This window comes from Nyctereutes procyonoides, unplaced genomic scaffold, assembly GCF_905146905.1.
Source record: "Nyctereutes procyonoides isolate TBG_1078 unplaced genomic scaffold, NYPRO_anot_genome, whole genome shotgun sequence".
In the NCBI taxonomy this organism is placed as follows: domain Eukaryota; kingdom Metazoa; phylum Chordata; class Mammalia; order Carnivora; family Canidae; genus Nyctereutes; species Nyctereutes procyonoides.
Window position 1 is genome coordinate 20,667,999 of NW_026575122.1, and position 13,419 is coordinate 20,681,417.

Below are 13,419 nucleotides of genomic sequence, written 5' to 3' on the forward strand. Positions count from 1 at the left end.
TATCTCTGGAGAGCCTGGGTGGCTCAGTTGGTTAAGCACCTGACTCTTGATCTCAGTTCAGGTCTTGATCTCAGGGTCATGAGTTCAGGCCCTGCATTGGAGCCTACTTAGGAAAAAAAAAAGAAAAAGAAAGGCTGTCTCTGCTCTTGGAGGAAACTGTATGGCAGCCAGCAGTTTGTTCAGAGGTTTATACTTGGTTTACAAAACCATTATCTTTTCAAGCATGCAACTAGCTAAAAAAAATTGCCTTCATCACCACCATTCTATTTTGAAAGAGAAAATTCTCCTTGAAAAGATTTAAGTGGGAGTGTATACTGCACATATTGTGTAACTACCCCACCGTGTAACAAGTCTAACAAAAACAAGGATCATTTATTGGTTGCTGCAAGCCAAGTCTTTTTGAATGTAATTCTAAGCCAGGAATATCTTCAATCTGCACACATAAATACTTATGTTACTTAAAAAGAAGTTTCTACATGGCTAGGCAAATATAGGAAAATGAAGAGCATGTGTGCATACACGAAAGGACGAGCTAACTGTGTTTCAGCAATGTTCTGGGGTGTGTGTGTGTGAGAGAGAGAGAGGAAAAGAGATTTAGGGAAGGTGGCAATGAATAAAAGAACGAGTATTGTAAATTCAGAGTTAAAAAATAAAATTGTAAGAATCTTGCTTCTTTAACCTGGAATGTAAGATTCCACTACATACTTGTTCATTTTACACAAGCCTTGAAAGGTGATCTTAAAACCAATGAGAGCAAATTCAAAGTAGCATGAGAGAGGGAAAAGTCCAAAGTATTGTCTTTCGTAGACCATCCGTTTTCAAGGTTTGGAGTTTTTACGTATATTTCTCCTTAGCTTCAAGAAAACTTTGTATTTTGTCACTGGGAGCTAGATGGTTTCCTAACACCAATTATGTGCTCTTCTTTTTTAGTAGCTTATTATTCATTTTGAGGATTCTTTTTTTTTTTTTTTTAAACCAATTTATTTTTTTAATTTTTATTTATTTATGATAGTCACAGAGAGAGAAAGAGAGAGAGGCAGAGACATAGGCAGAGGGAGAAGCAGGCTCCATGCACGGGGAGCCCGATGTGGGATTCGATCCAGGGTCTCCAGGATCGCGCTCTGGGTCAAAGGCAGGCGCCAAACCGCTGCGCCACCCAGGGATCCCCATTTTGAGGATTCTTTTTCATAAACAAGCATTTAAAAAATAAACTTATTGGGCCACCTGGGTGGCTCAGTTGGTTGAGCATCTGACTCTTGGTTTCAACTCAGGTCATGATCTCAGGGCCATGGGATCGAGCCCTGCATCAGGCTCCACACTTGGCAGGGAGTCTGCCTGAAGAATCTCTCCCTCTGCCCTTCTCCCCTTGTGCACATGTGTGCTCTCCTGCTCAAGTAAATACATCTTTTTTTTTTTAAGATTTTTAAAAAAGATTTTGTTTATTTATTCATGAGAGAGAGAAAAAGAGAGAGAGAGAGAGAGAGAGAGAGAGAGAGAGAGGCAGAGACACAGGCAGAGGGAGAAGCAGGCTCCATGCAGGGAGCCCGACATGGGACTCCATCCTGGGTCTCCAGGATCATACCCTGGGCTGAAGGTGGTGCTAAACTGCTGAGCCACCCAGGCTGCCCTCAAGTAAATACATCTTTAAAAAAAAATGAAAATAAAAAACAAATCTATTATTTTGGCATAGTCTTAGAATCGTGGAAAAGTTGCTAAGATAGTGTGACAAGTTTCTAAACATCTGTCCCCGTTTCCCCAGTGTTACATCTACACTGCGATGCACATTAGACAAAACTAAGAAATCGATATTGGCATGTTGTTATTAACTGAACTCCAGACTTTGTATGGATTTTACCTTTTTTCCACTCATGGCCTTTTTCTCTTTCAGAATCCAAACCAGAATACCATGCCGCATTTGGCTGGCCGCATTTGGCTGGCCACGTTTCCTATGGGCAGGCAGAGGGGTCCACAGATTCCTCTAAGAAGCATTGCCTTTCATCTAGAGTTCCCCTCCACACGGTTCTAGAGGCACAGTGCTTATCTAGCCACCGATTGCCCCCAAAGTGGCTTTGGCTGCCCCCCTTGCCGTGCCATGTGCAGAGCCCAGCCAGGGCACTGGCTCCTCAGGTTGTATTGCAGGCCCCCTGGCAGGGGATGGAAGTGAGTGCGCACCAAAGCCGTGTGTCAGGGACAGGAGCGACGCTGCACGTTCAACTGGTGTGCTGTGTTTCGCATGAGCGCATGGTAGCGACTGAAGGAGCTCTGAGGCCTTTGTTCATAGCTGGTAGGGCTGGGCCCGAAGCCATGAGCCCATGAGGCAAAGGTTGATTCTGTGTGGGTAACCACGGTCTTTCCAGGCCCACCTCGTGCCTGGCACAAAGTGGGCTCCTAATAAATATTTGTTGACTGGATGAAGGCACAGAGAAGTGAGCCGCTGCGGGGCTGCAGGAACACCAGCAAAGCCAGGGAACCCCGCGGTTGGCCAAGGAAGGCATCTGGCGGGCTCCCTCCCCACCCAGGCAGCCTTGGCAGGGAGCAGGAAGGAATCCTCCCCAGCGGGGGGCAGTTTGGAGCTCCTCAGCTGTTCCTAGTTGGAAGGCTCCCTTCACTACATCACACCTGGCTGTATTTCAAAGATTAATGAACAGCATCTTGTCAGATTTAATATATTGCATTTGGGGAGTTGACTTTGACGATGTAATCATAAATTCCCTGAGCTGCGAATTATACCTTAAGGACTTCAATGAAGTTCTAGTGAGAACCAAAGAAACAGGAATCACTATAAAATGTAAAAAGTGCCAGTTTTGAGAGAAAACTGTAAATTTTCTAGGACATTAGGTTTCAAAAGAAGGATTACACACAGACTAAACAAAGTAGAAGTCATAAAAATTTAAAGACACCACAAAACATAACAAAAATAAGATCCTTTTTAGTTATGACAGAATTCTAAAAGGAAACTTACACCAAATTATGCCACCCAAGCAGAGCCATTAATTAACCTAATGAGAAAATATGTTCCATTTCCATGGCCAAAGCATGTCAGGAAGTCTTTGACATTTTAAAATAGGAAAGAGAGAGAGAGGGAGAAAGAGACAGAGACAGAAAGGAAAAGAAAAAGAAGAAAAAGGAAAAAAAAAAAGGAAAGAAAGGAGAGAGAGAAGAAAAGAAAGAAAAGCAATCACAACATTCTAGAAAGCTTTAGATATTAACTTATCAGTTCAGAAAACCCGAGGTACTTTTGATAACATCCTCAATGACCCCCTTGGGGGAAATTTTCGCAATTGTTGCATAAATAAAATGTGGATTACAAAAGTGGTATTGGGAAACTCATAGGGAACCATCAGGAAACCAAGTATCAGGATCTTAAGTGTAAGCTTAGCCACTGACCCTCAGGCAGCACGTCCCAAGATGAATTTGAGCAACATGGAGAGAGCTGGAACCTCCCTTCAACCCTGCTCCCCTCAAACTAACACCGACCCGGTCGAAAGACTAGCACAGGACATGAAGAGAGAAAAATACACATTCTGACGCAAAAACAACATTTCCGGAAGTCTGCCCTCTTTCTGTTGCCTGGGAATTCTGCTGGTTTCGTGATTAATGTCGCTTACATCACAAGCAGAGTTGTTTCCTCTCAGGATGACCTTTTTCTTTTTGATTCCCCTCTTCCTGAGCGCCCTTGGGGACCCAAATCTCTCTTGGTGCGCTGAGCCCCGAGCCCAGTCAGAAGCTCCGATGAGGCCTGGGCAAACACGCTCTCTTCTCTCTCCTCTGATGAGGATTGGAGACCATGATGTTTCGGTTTCACTGAAGTTGTTTGAAGGAGTGGAGAGGTCGTGCGGGCTGGTGCTTTGAGGGCTTCAGAGGCCAAAACGGGCTGTAGGAGCCTAACATCCTGTTAGTCAGCACTATTCTGCTGCAAGGTCTTGGGCTCCCACAGTTACAGTTGAGGAGGCATTGGTGAGGGGTTTATGTATTTCTCCACAAGATCACTCTTATAACTGAAATTGCAAAGTGATCCCAGTTGTGAAAGCTGAAATCAGAGTAGGTATGAAGGCTCTAAGCCTGATTCATGGGTGTCTCAGGTGGTGGCCTGTGGCCTGGACAGGCTCCAGATTTCACCTTCTCTGGTGACCTGAGAGGTAACCTGCCCTTTCACACTCTCAGAGGTGATAGACAGTTAACAGGGTCTTGGCAACCCTGGAAATTTTGCCTCAAGGTCTGGGGTCAGAGATGTTTTTCCAGCCTACGCAAGGAGGGCGGTCTAATTCTTGCTAGACTACTGATCCTGCCAATCATTTTAGGAGGTTGCTCCATTTGGCCTACTCCATTGGAGTAAAAGAAATGACTCAAGTCCACCACTTTTCAACCTGAGATATCCCTGAGCCATCTATTCACCTCCCTCTAAGGATAACCACCAGGCCCCCGGAAATGTTCAAAGATGTGCCTAGACTCCAAGAACTCCAGTGCTCCTTGGCTTGGCATCTATACTTGGGCATTAAGAGCCTGGCTTTCAGGATTTTGGACTTGTCCCGAGATCATATTATTTTTAAACAATTAATCTTTTTAAATGCGAAAAATGCTGAGGATTTTTATATGGAAATTGCATTCCGGTGATGATGAAACATTTTGAAATGATTTTCAACTCTAAACTCTAGATTTGTGTTAAATACATCAAACTTGTTGATTCTAGAGTTGTTGATTATTAGATCAAAGTTTGGAGAGAGGGACTAAAAATTCTTACGTCCCCTTGAGTGAGGGAATCATGAGAGTGCCTTAGGTCTCACTCTTTTGTGTACATCAGAATCCCCTGTGTGCTCACTAACATACTGAGTGAGGAACCTTGCTGCTGAAATTTCAGATCCAGTAGGTGAGGCCTGTGAATTTGCATTTTTAATAAGTTCCCTGGTGATGCTGCTGGTCTGGGTACCATGCTTTGGGAACCACTGTCCTGGGGCATGGGCTGTAGAATCTGGAGTCTAAACTAGAATCTGGAATCTAGACTCTTCCTACCTCAAGTGTGGTTCTGGACAATAGCATTGACATCCCATGGAAGCTTGTTAGAAGCTTGTTAGAGTTTTGGGTCCCACTCAAGACCCGTTGTATCTGAATCTGCCTTTTATAAGATGCCCAGGCAATTAGTACAGAAATGAAAATGTGAGAAGTGCCATTCTCGAGGTTCCTGTATAACTGTTATTATCTAGTAACCTGTGAGTTGTTCTGGATTCTCAGAATGGAAAGCTCTCTGAGTTGCAGAACTTCCAGTGTTAATACAGCTCTGATGGAGTATGTCCAAGGACTCCCTGAGAATCAGCGTAGCACAATATAGTCTAGGTTTTTCTTGTCTTTCACTCATGTCTCCTTAAAGAGTGAATTGAGACCTGTAAAAATGATCAATGAACAAAATCAAGTAGCCTAAGTGTGCTGACAAGCTTGCTTTTACCACAAGCACTAAAAGCACAAGTAGAGAGTCTTCTCTTCTATAATCATGGATAAGGTGACTCCTCTGGAACCGGAACCATGAAGCAGATGGGAGCTTGTGGGTGTCCATCTTTTAGCCCTGTTACACAATTCTATGGAGCAGCAATGTCGATGCTGCTCTTGGCAGGGCTAGCTGCAGCTCTCCCTGTGTGAAGGCAGGTGTTCAACATCAAATAACACTGCCCTGGACCTGAGAAACCCAGAGAAAAATGTAAATGAAACTAAACAGTTATGATAAGAACCAGTTGACCACCCGGTCCACCCTGCCCAACTCATCCCACTCCCCCTCTACCTCCCTTCTTTGCTCACAGAACTCTGATGTCTGGGAATGTCTCTAAATTCCAGATGCCATTTAAAAAACAGACTCCACAAACCTCAGAAATCAAGGCAGATTTATTGAAGGCCCTTAGCACAAAGGACTTCATCCAGAAGAACCCATCAAGATAAGTTAAGGATGGAGTTTGCAGGGTTAAGAGCAGGGTTTGCAGGCTGCATTTTATTGCATGCACAGAGTTGGCTACTAAATCAAACATTTGGTGTGTCTTTCATGGTTTTGCGTTGTTCTAGCAAGTCATTCATTCAACAAGTCTCTACTCAGTAGTAGGGTCTGCAGGGAAATGCGAAAATGAAATTCCTTGTCTGGAAGTAAGTATGAAGATTAAAAACTAGAGTGCACAGTTGAGAGGGTTTGAAACTGGACATCTTGGTCAGCAGGAAACCCTGTATAGAACATACAGTGCCAGTCTCTGAGATAAAAGAGACATCTGCCATTGCATTATGAGCAGACACTGCTGATTGAGATGGTGGATGTATTGTTTATTGACGTCAGTCAACTTCAGTTTCCATAGGATACCGAGGCCCATTTTTGGGACTTGTGGCCTGGAGGGAGAGCCTTGGAACTAAGGCGTCTGCAGTAATGGTTTGGACTGGTGTTAGTTAGTGGCTTCAAATCACCCAAAGGCTTTTCAACGCACTTAAAAACCCATACTGCTTATCAGGTGCCTACAAGACCTTATATGATTGTCTCCTAACTACATGCAACTCATTCTTCCTTTTGCTTCCAATACTTCAGCCACACTGACCCCCCTGACCACGACTGGTCTTTTCCTCCTTCAAGATCTTGGGTGCTGCTTCTGTCTGGATGGCCTTTTCCAGATGCTTCACATCCTTCTCTTGAGACGTGATTTCGGTGACCTCTCCATTTCAGGTAGCTCTCACTTCCCATTACTCTCTGCCATCACCCCGTTCATTTCCTTTTAACTGCTTTATTTATCAACCACTGTACAACAAATCACTCCGAAACTTAGAGGCTTAAAGCAAAAGCAATCATTCTATTCATGTATCTCTAAGTTTCTTTGGGACAGGGATTGAGAAAGGCTTGGCTGAGTGGCTTTTGTTCAGAGTGTCTCATGCAATTGCAGTTAGGAAGTGACCGGAGCTGGAACAGCATGGGGGCCAGGAGCGTGGGCTCAGCTGGGCAGCACTCTCCTTCATGTAATCTCAAGGTCTCTCCAGGCAGGCTAGTTTTAGCTGCTTCATAGCATAGTGGCCTCAGGCTAATCCAGCTGCTTACATCATGGTTGAGGCTTCAAAAGGGAAGTGTTCCTGTGAGCAAAGTGCAACTTGCATGACCTTTCATGACGTGGTGATACTGAAAGGCTTGCAGCTTCGTTTCTACTTCTTATTGGCCCCGGTTCAAGATGAGGGCAATAAGTCTTATGTCTCCATGTGAGTTGACTCTAGGAAGGCATGTGGGATAGGAGATCTTGTTGCAGCCATCTTGGAGGATACAGCCAGCCATAATACCATTTGTTACAATATATAACAAATCACTCCGAAATTCACTGTCTATTGTGAATTTCTCTACTATGTCTCCCTCCTTAGTAGGAAAGTTCTTCCCGGCTTGGATCTTTGTCTTTGTACAGAGCCCAAAGTGAGTGTGCAGTTATTGTTTAATGGAATTTTGAATGAATGCCCAAAAGCCAGGATAAACCGATGCTTTAACTCAATTTTGTTAAAAACACAGAATTTGTGCAATATCTTTCCCCTTAACCCACAGAGTCTCTAAAGAACGCAACAATAGGGTAGCCCGGTGGCTCAGCGGTTTAGCACCGCCTGCAGCCCAGGGCGTGATCCTGGAGACCCTGGATTGAGTCCCACGTCAGGCTCCCTGAACGCAACCTGTGTCTCTGCCCCCCCCGCATCTTTATGAATAAATAAATAAAATCTTAAAAAAAAAAAAAAGAACGCAACAATAACCATACAGCAGGGTAAGAAGCCTGGCCTACCCCCTTCTTCCTCCCAAGTCAACATTCCTCCAGTGGTTTAGTTCCTATTCGGAAGACACAGACATTCTGACATGCCCTGCGTTTCTGGGCCTTCCTGTCCTCGAAGCCCACCACCCAGCCCCACATTGCAGAAATGCAGGCTGTGCCAGCAAGGACCTTCCTTCCTTCTGGTCTGCTACCCTGTCTAGTCTTTCCTGTAGCCCCCCAAGCCCCCGAGGCAGGCCAGTGGGTACATCAAGGGAGTTCTCTGCTGCAGACACTCCACTGACTGATCACTGGATCACATTTTACCTAGTCAGATAGTGAGACGTTTGGCTACTCGTTAGCTTTCCATATAATGTTTTATATCTGGGTAAGGAGCTATTTCCTGAACAGTTTGGCCTCCCTTTAAGTTTTTCCCTTAATTAGCTCTACTTTCACTACACATGCTGCAAGTGTTTTTGTTAAATTGCTTGGAAAGGAATTTGGGGACAAGTAGAATTGAGGTTGAATAGATTCAATCAAAGTGTTCCAAGTAGACTTTTTTTTGGGGGGGGGGGATCTCAAAAGCTGCTTTTTTTTTTTTCGTATGTGAAATGCACTTTGTCTCCCAAAGGAAGAGTAATGATGTATCTTCACATGGTGGTTTTCAGATAAGAATTCCTTGCAAATATTAGCCTCGCTGTTTCTCTTCCCTACTGAGTAGAGAAGCAACTTAGATAATGAAGAAAGACTGGTAGTATGAAGTTTTAATCTCAAGAAGTTCCATAATCTTGTTTCACTTTTATGGAGATGTTCAGGTGGTATCTTTTTGTTAGGAAATTTAACTTCATAGAAACATTAACTAAATATATTATGTTTGTAGCAGTCTGACAATGCCACATTTATATTGGCCCAGGCTGCCTGCCTGTGAGTAAACTTTTCTGAATCTGGGCATGTATATGTCGTGGCTGTCTCTGCTTCTAGTGAGGTAGCTCATAAACACAATAATGAAAGGAAGAGTATCCATCCTGAGGTGGAGTTGAATTGACAGGCTGATCAAAGAGGCTGAAAGCAGGAGCTTATGACACTTACGGTGATGGTGGGAAGATTGTTTGGCTGGCCTGAGGGTCTGGTCAGTCTGGATATAGGGAAATGGGAAGAGCAGGGAATCTCCACGGTGCCCAGGGTGACAAATGATGATGGGTTCATTTAATGGACTGAGTGAAAAATCTCATCTGGAATTTTAATTGTGACACAAGATCTCACCCTTCTCTCTTGACTCAGGCCCCAAACACAGGCCTTAGGTGAATAATCGAAGTGGGTTGGATTTAAGCCTAAAAATTTGCTTTGCCAGGTAAGTACTTTGAGACACAAATAATGTTATCTTTTAAGTCTGCATATTTTCCCTTCTCCCACAGTCTCTCAGCATTTTGAGAAAGAAGAACTTGCCCTCTACACCTTTGTCTTCCCAACAGGGCCTGGACTGCTCTTCAGTAACTATTTATCAATTGGTGCATTGTTGTAAATGTTCTTAACACCATCATGTGATTAAATCAGTGTTTTCTGGCCCTAATGTCTAGTTGTATTTTATAAATGTGAAAGAAAGAGGCACCTGGATGGCTCAGTGGTCAAGCATCTGCCCTTTGGCTCAGGTTGTGATCCCAGGATCCTGGGATTGAGTCCCACATCAGGCTCCCCACAGGGAGCCTGCTTCTCCCCCTGCCTGTGTCTCTGCCTCTCTCTCTGTGCCTCTCATGAATAAATAAAAAGCAAAAAAATCTTATAAAAAAAAAAAAGCAAGAGAAAGCGTATAGCAAAGAAACCTCCCAATTTCTTCCCCTCTCTCTCCTTCCTTCTTTTTTCTCCTTCTTCTTTCCCTTCATCTCTTGTACCTTCTTTCTTTGATTTTCTCTCATTATAGAGATGCAGGGCTGGGTTTATATTGTTTTGTGGGACCTAGGAAATTTAACAAAAATCCCCTACCCCTGGACAAGCAGAACAGTACTAACTCCATTTTGTGCTGCACCTGCCACCTCCTGTATCACCCCCACATGACCTGCTTATTGCTTAAGGCGCTGCCCCACCCTAGTCAAGCTGCTGGGCACACCCTAATCGGAAATCGGCTCATAACAATGTAACCCCCCCCTTGTGCCCACCAAAACTGCCCGCGGATTCTGGCCAAAATAATAGGCCAGCTCAAATGGACTATAGGGTAAAATGTAATTCAATCGCCACCTGCGTGTGAACCGACATGACTGTGCAACTTTCTGCGTATGATACAATCCCATTGACCACTGGCCCCTATAAAGCTGCTACCCCTCTTAGTCTCGGGGTCCAAGTCCCTGCTCCGCTGCGTTGGGTACACTTGGACCCAAGGTCGAGCTTGTAAATAAACCCTCATGCACTTGCATCAGTGTCGGCTCCTTGGTGGTTTCTCGGATTCGCAATCTTGGGCACAACAGTTTTTGGTTCTTTTTCTAAAACTTTGGTAATCAAACTTTTCTTTCTCACTTTATGTTGCAGTAAGTATAATACATTGATATGAATGTTTTATTGATTTCTCATGTTGTAGATGGGATCAATTAGGGGGAGTACATTTTTTTTTATTATAAATTAATTTTTATTGGTGTTCAATTTACCAACATACAGAATAACACCCAGTGCTCATCCCGTCAAGTGTCCCCCTCCGTGCCCGTCACCCATTCACCCCCACCCCCCGCCCTCCTCCCCTTCCACCACCCCTAGTTCATTTCCCAGAGTTAGAAGTCTTTATGTTCTGTGTCCCTTTCTGATATCTTAGGGGGAGTACATTAATATGAGATCCTAAGTTGGAACAAGTGGGAGCAAAACACGTTAAAACAAGCTTCTAAGAAGCCAACAGGAACAAATCAAATCATTTCTTACGAAGAAACAAGGAAGTACAGAAGCCAGTCTGCACATATATCTTTGGTGGGAACAGGGGTTGAAAGTAGGTAAAAAAAATTGTGAACTCATGTCCAGAATGATATCACGGCACTTTGAGATAAATGCTATAGGCCCCCCATGTGATTGCCATGTTTGATACTCAGCATGCCTTTGAAAAATCCTGTGGACTTTGTTTTTACCAAAGTTGGTAACATAGTGAGTCTGGCTAGACAATGAGCAAACTTACCAACAAAATATGACTGTATCATGGTGTATTAAACTCATCATCGGAAATAAATGTTTGAAAACAAGATGAGAATAAATATTATCATGAATTTGGCAGTCACTTGTGGGAGGCAATACAAATACCTAGAAATTTGTAGTAATTAAGTCATTGTAACCCTAATAAGGTTTTCAAAGAAATAGACACATTTAAGGAAACCCCAATCTCCCTTCCCCCTTTTCTCCTTACCAGACAGAAGAACCAAACCGTGTTGTCTATTATGCCAAAGAGATAATGGCCAATTTTGTCTGTCAGACTTCAAATGAATTACATCTATACCTGTGGAACACTATTTTTGAGACACTTTCACAATGTTACCTTATTTAACATTTACAGAAATATAGCAGTTATCCTTGTATTTATCTTACCAAATATGAAATAACAAGAGATCATGACATCTTCCAAATGTTAACCTTCCAGTGTCTCTTGAATATGGCACTGGGAAGACCACTGGTCAGTGACTTCTGACTTAATTTCCACTGCTGGTCCAGCGATCCCAGCACTATGTCATTATCTACTCCAAGTTACCCTGGGCCTCGAACTATGAACACAGAGTAACTCATTTAGTCATCATTAATTCATAGATTTCCAGTTAGAATAATACATGATCTTGAATTACATTCTGAAGTCAAAGGAATAGAGTAAGCATTGCCCTGAGGTCCATCCACCCCCATCTTCTCTTGCTAAGAGCATGGTTCTTAGAAGCCATCCTTAAAATTCAGCTGTCTCTCAGCTTCCGTATTCATTTAAGGCTTTTCCCCTTGCACAGGCCTACAGGAGAAGAAGACAATTTTTAGTTTATTCCTGTAGTTTTTTAGTCGAAGACTTTGGAGGTTACTTTTGAAAAAAGTTGGAATGTGAAATAGAATTTCCAGAAATGTTGCTACACAAAGAGGAGTTTATGGGGCAGCAACGTTGGAATCCGAATCTGCTTAGAAACAGACTCTGGGCAGCCCAGGTGGCTCAGCGGTTTAGCGCCACCTTCAGGGCATGATCCTGGAGACCCAGGATTGAGTCCCATGTCGGGCTCCCTGCATGGAGCCTGCTTCTCCCTCTGCCTGTGTCTCTGCCTCTTTCTTTCTCTGTGTCTCTCATGAATAAATAAATAAAATCTTAAAAAAAAAAAAGAAAGAAACATAGACTCTCAGGTTCCACTTCATACTTAGTGAGTCAACTGTTCTTCACAAGACTAGCTGGCAAGTGGTAAGAAAGGACATTAAAGTTTGAGAAGCACTGGCCTAAAAGCCAGCATACTGTTGAACAGGGCCGGGGCCTGGGGGACCTGGAGCCAACCAGCATCTGAAGTTGAAGTAATGAAGGCTTCCTTTCTGAGGTTTGGTGTTCTGGAGGTTTGGTATGTGCTGTCTGCTGTTCAAGGTTTCTGGCACTAGAGGGTGACATTGGGCCACGTCCTGAGGGAACAAGGCCTCTCTCCAGGAAGCAAATGGGCATCGTAAAATGAGGTACCATTAAACATTTTTGGTGGCATGTTAAATTTTCTCTAGTTACCAAACAATGACTGACATTTATTTAGCATGAATTATGTGCCAAGCACTGGGCCAGGCCCTTTATGTGAATGGCTTCATTTAATCCTCAGAGGTGTTATTGCCCTACCTTAAGGATAAATTGGGGCTTCAGGAGGTCAGGAAATATGTTGATTGTCACCAGAGAAGTGCTGAGAAGTGATGGGTCGGGCTGAGCCATCTGACCAGAGCCTGTGCTCTGAGCTTCCCCACTGCACTACCCTCTCTTTGCTTCTCCCAACGGCCCTGCAGGGCTTGCATGATGAAATAAACTGTGACTCTGTTAAATAATGAAAATAGAAGAACAGAGAATTAAGTTAAAGTTCTGTACACATTTAATATACTTTGTGAGGCGGGAGAGCACAGAGGTTATGTCTATGGGCTCTAAAGTCAGTCTGTGCAATATGGGAGCCACTGTGTTGTTCACTAGCTGATGAGCACTTGGAATGTGGCTACTGTGACTGAAGAAATGAATGTTTAAATTGTTTCATCCTGATTAGTATACCTTCAAAAACCAAGACTTGATTCAGTTATTGGAAGCTTTTAAGTCTACTTGCCACAAATTGGGTACGTGAATCTACTTTTTCAACTGTCAAGTAGTTTTGATAAAAATTTCATGTCTGAATTACAATGTATTGTACGTGTAGAGTACACACTAGTTTTCAAAGATTTAGTGTAAAAAAGAATATAGACTATTTCATGAATAATTTATATATCGATTACATGTTGAAATCATATCCTGGGTACATGGTGTTACATAAAATAGATTATTAAAAATAGTTTCACTTGTTTCTTTTTTTACTTTTTAACTGTGGCTACTAGAACATGTTAGGTGATACACACATAATGGTCCTGTTGGACAATGCGGCTCCTGGAGCCCAATTGTTGACTTCAAATTCTCATTCTGCCATTTAATAGCTGTGGGAACATTGTGTTCCTCTATTTCCTCATTTGTGAAATGGCGTGAGAACACCGACCTCGC

General features: G+C 43.2%; 1 protein-coding gene across 1 annotated transcript in view; it reads left to right on the forward strand.

Moving 5' to 3' along the window:
* Nucleotides 1-13,419, forward strand: part of ANAPC10 (anaphase promoting complex subunit 10) — a 263,091-nt gene that overhangs the window by 241,809 nt on the left and 7,863 nt on the right. The gene's annotated exons all lie outside the window — the stretch shown is intronic.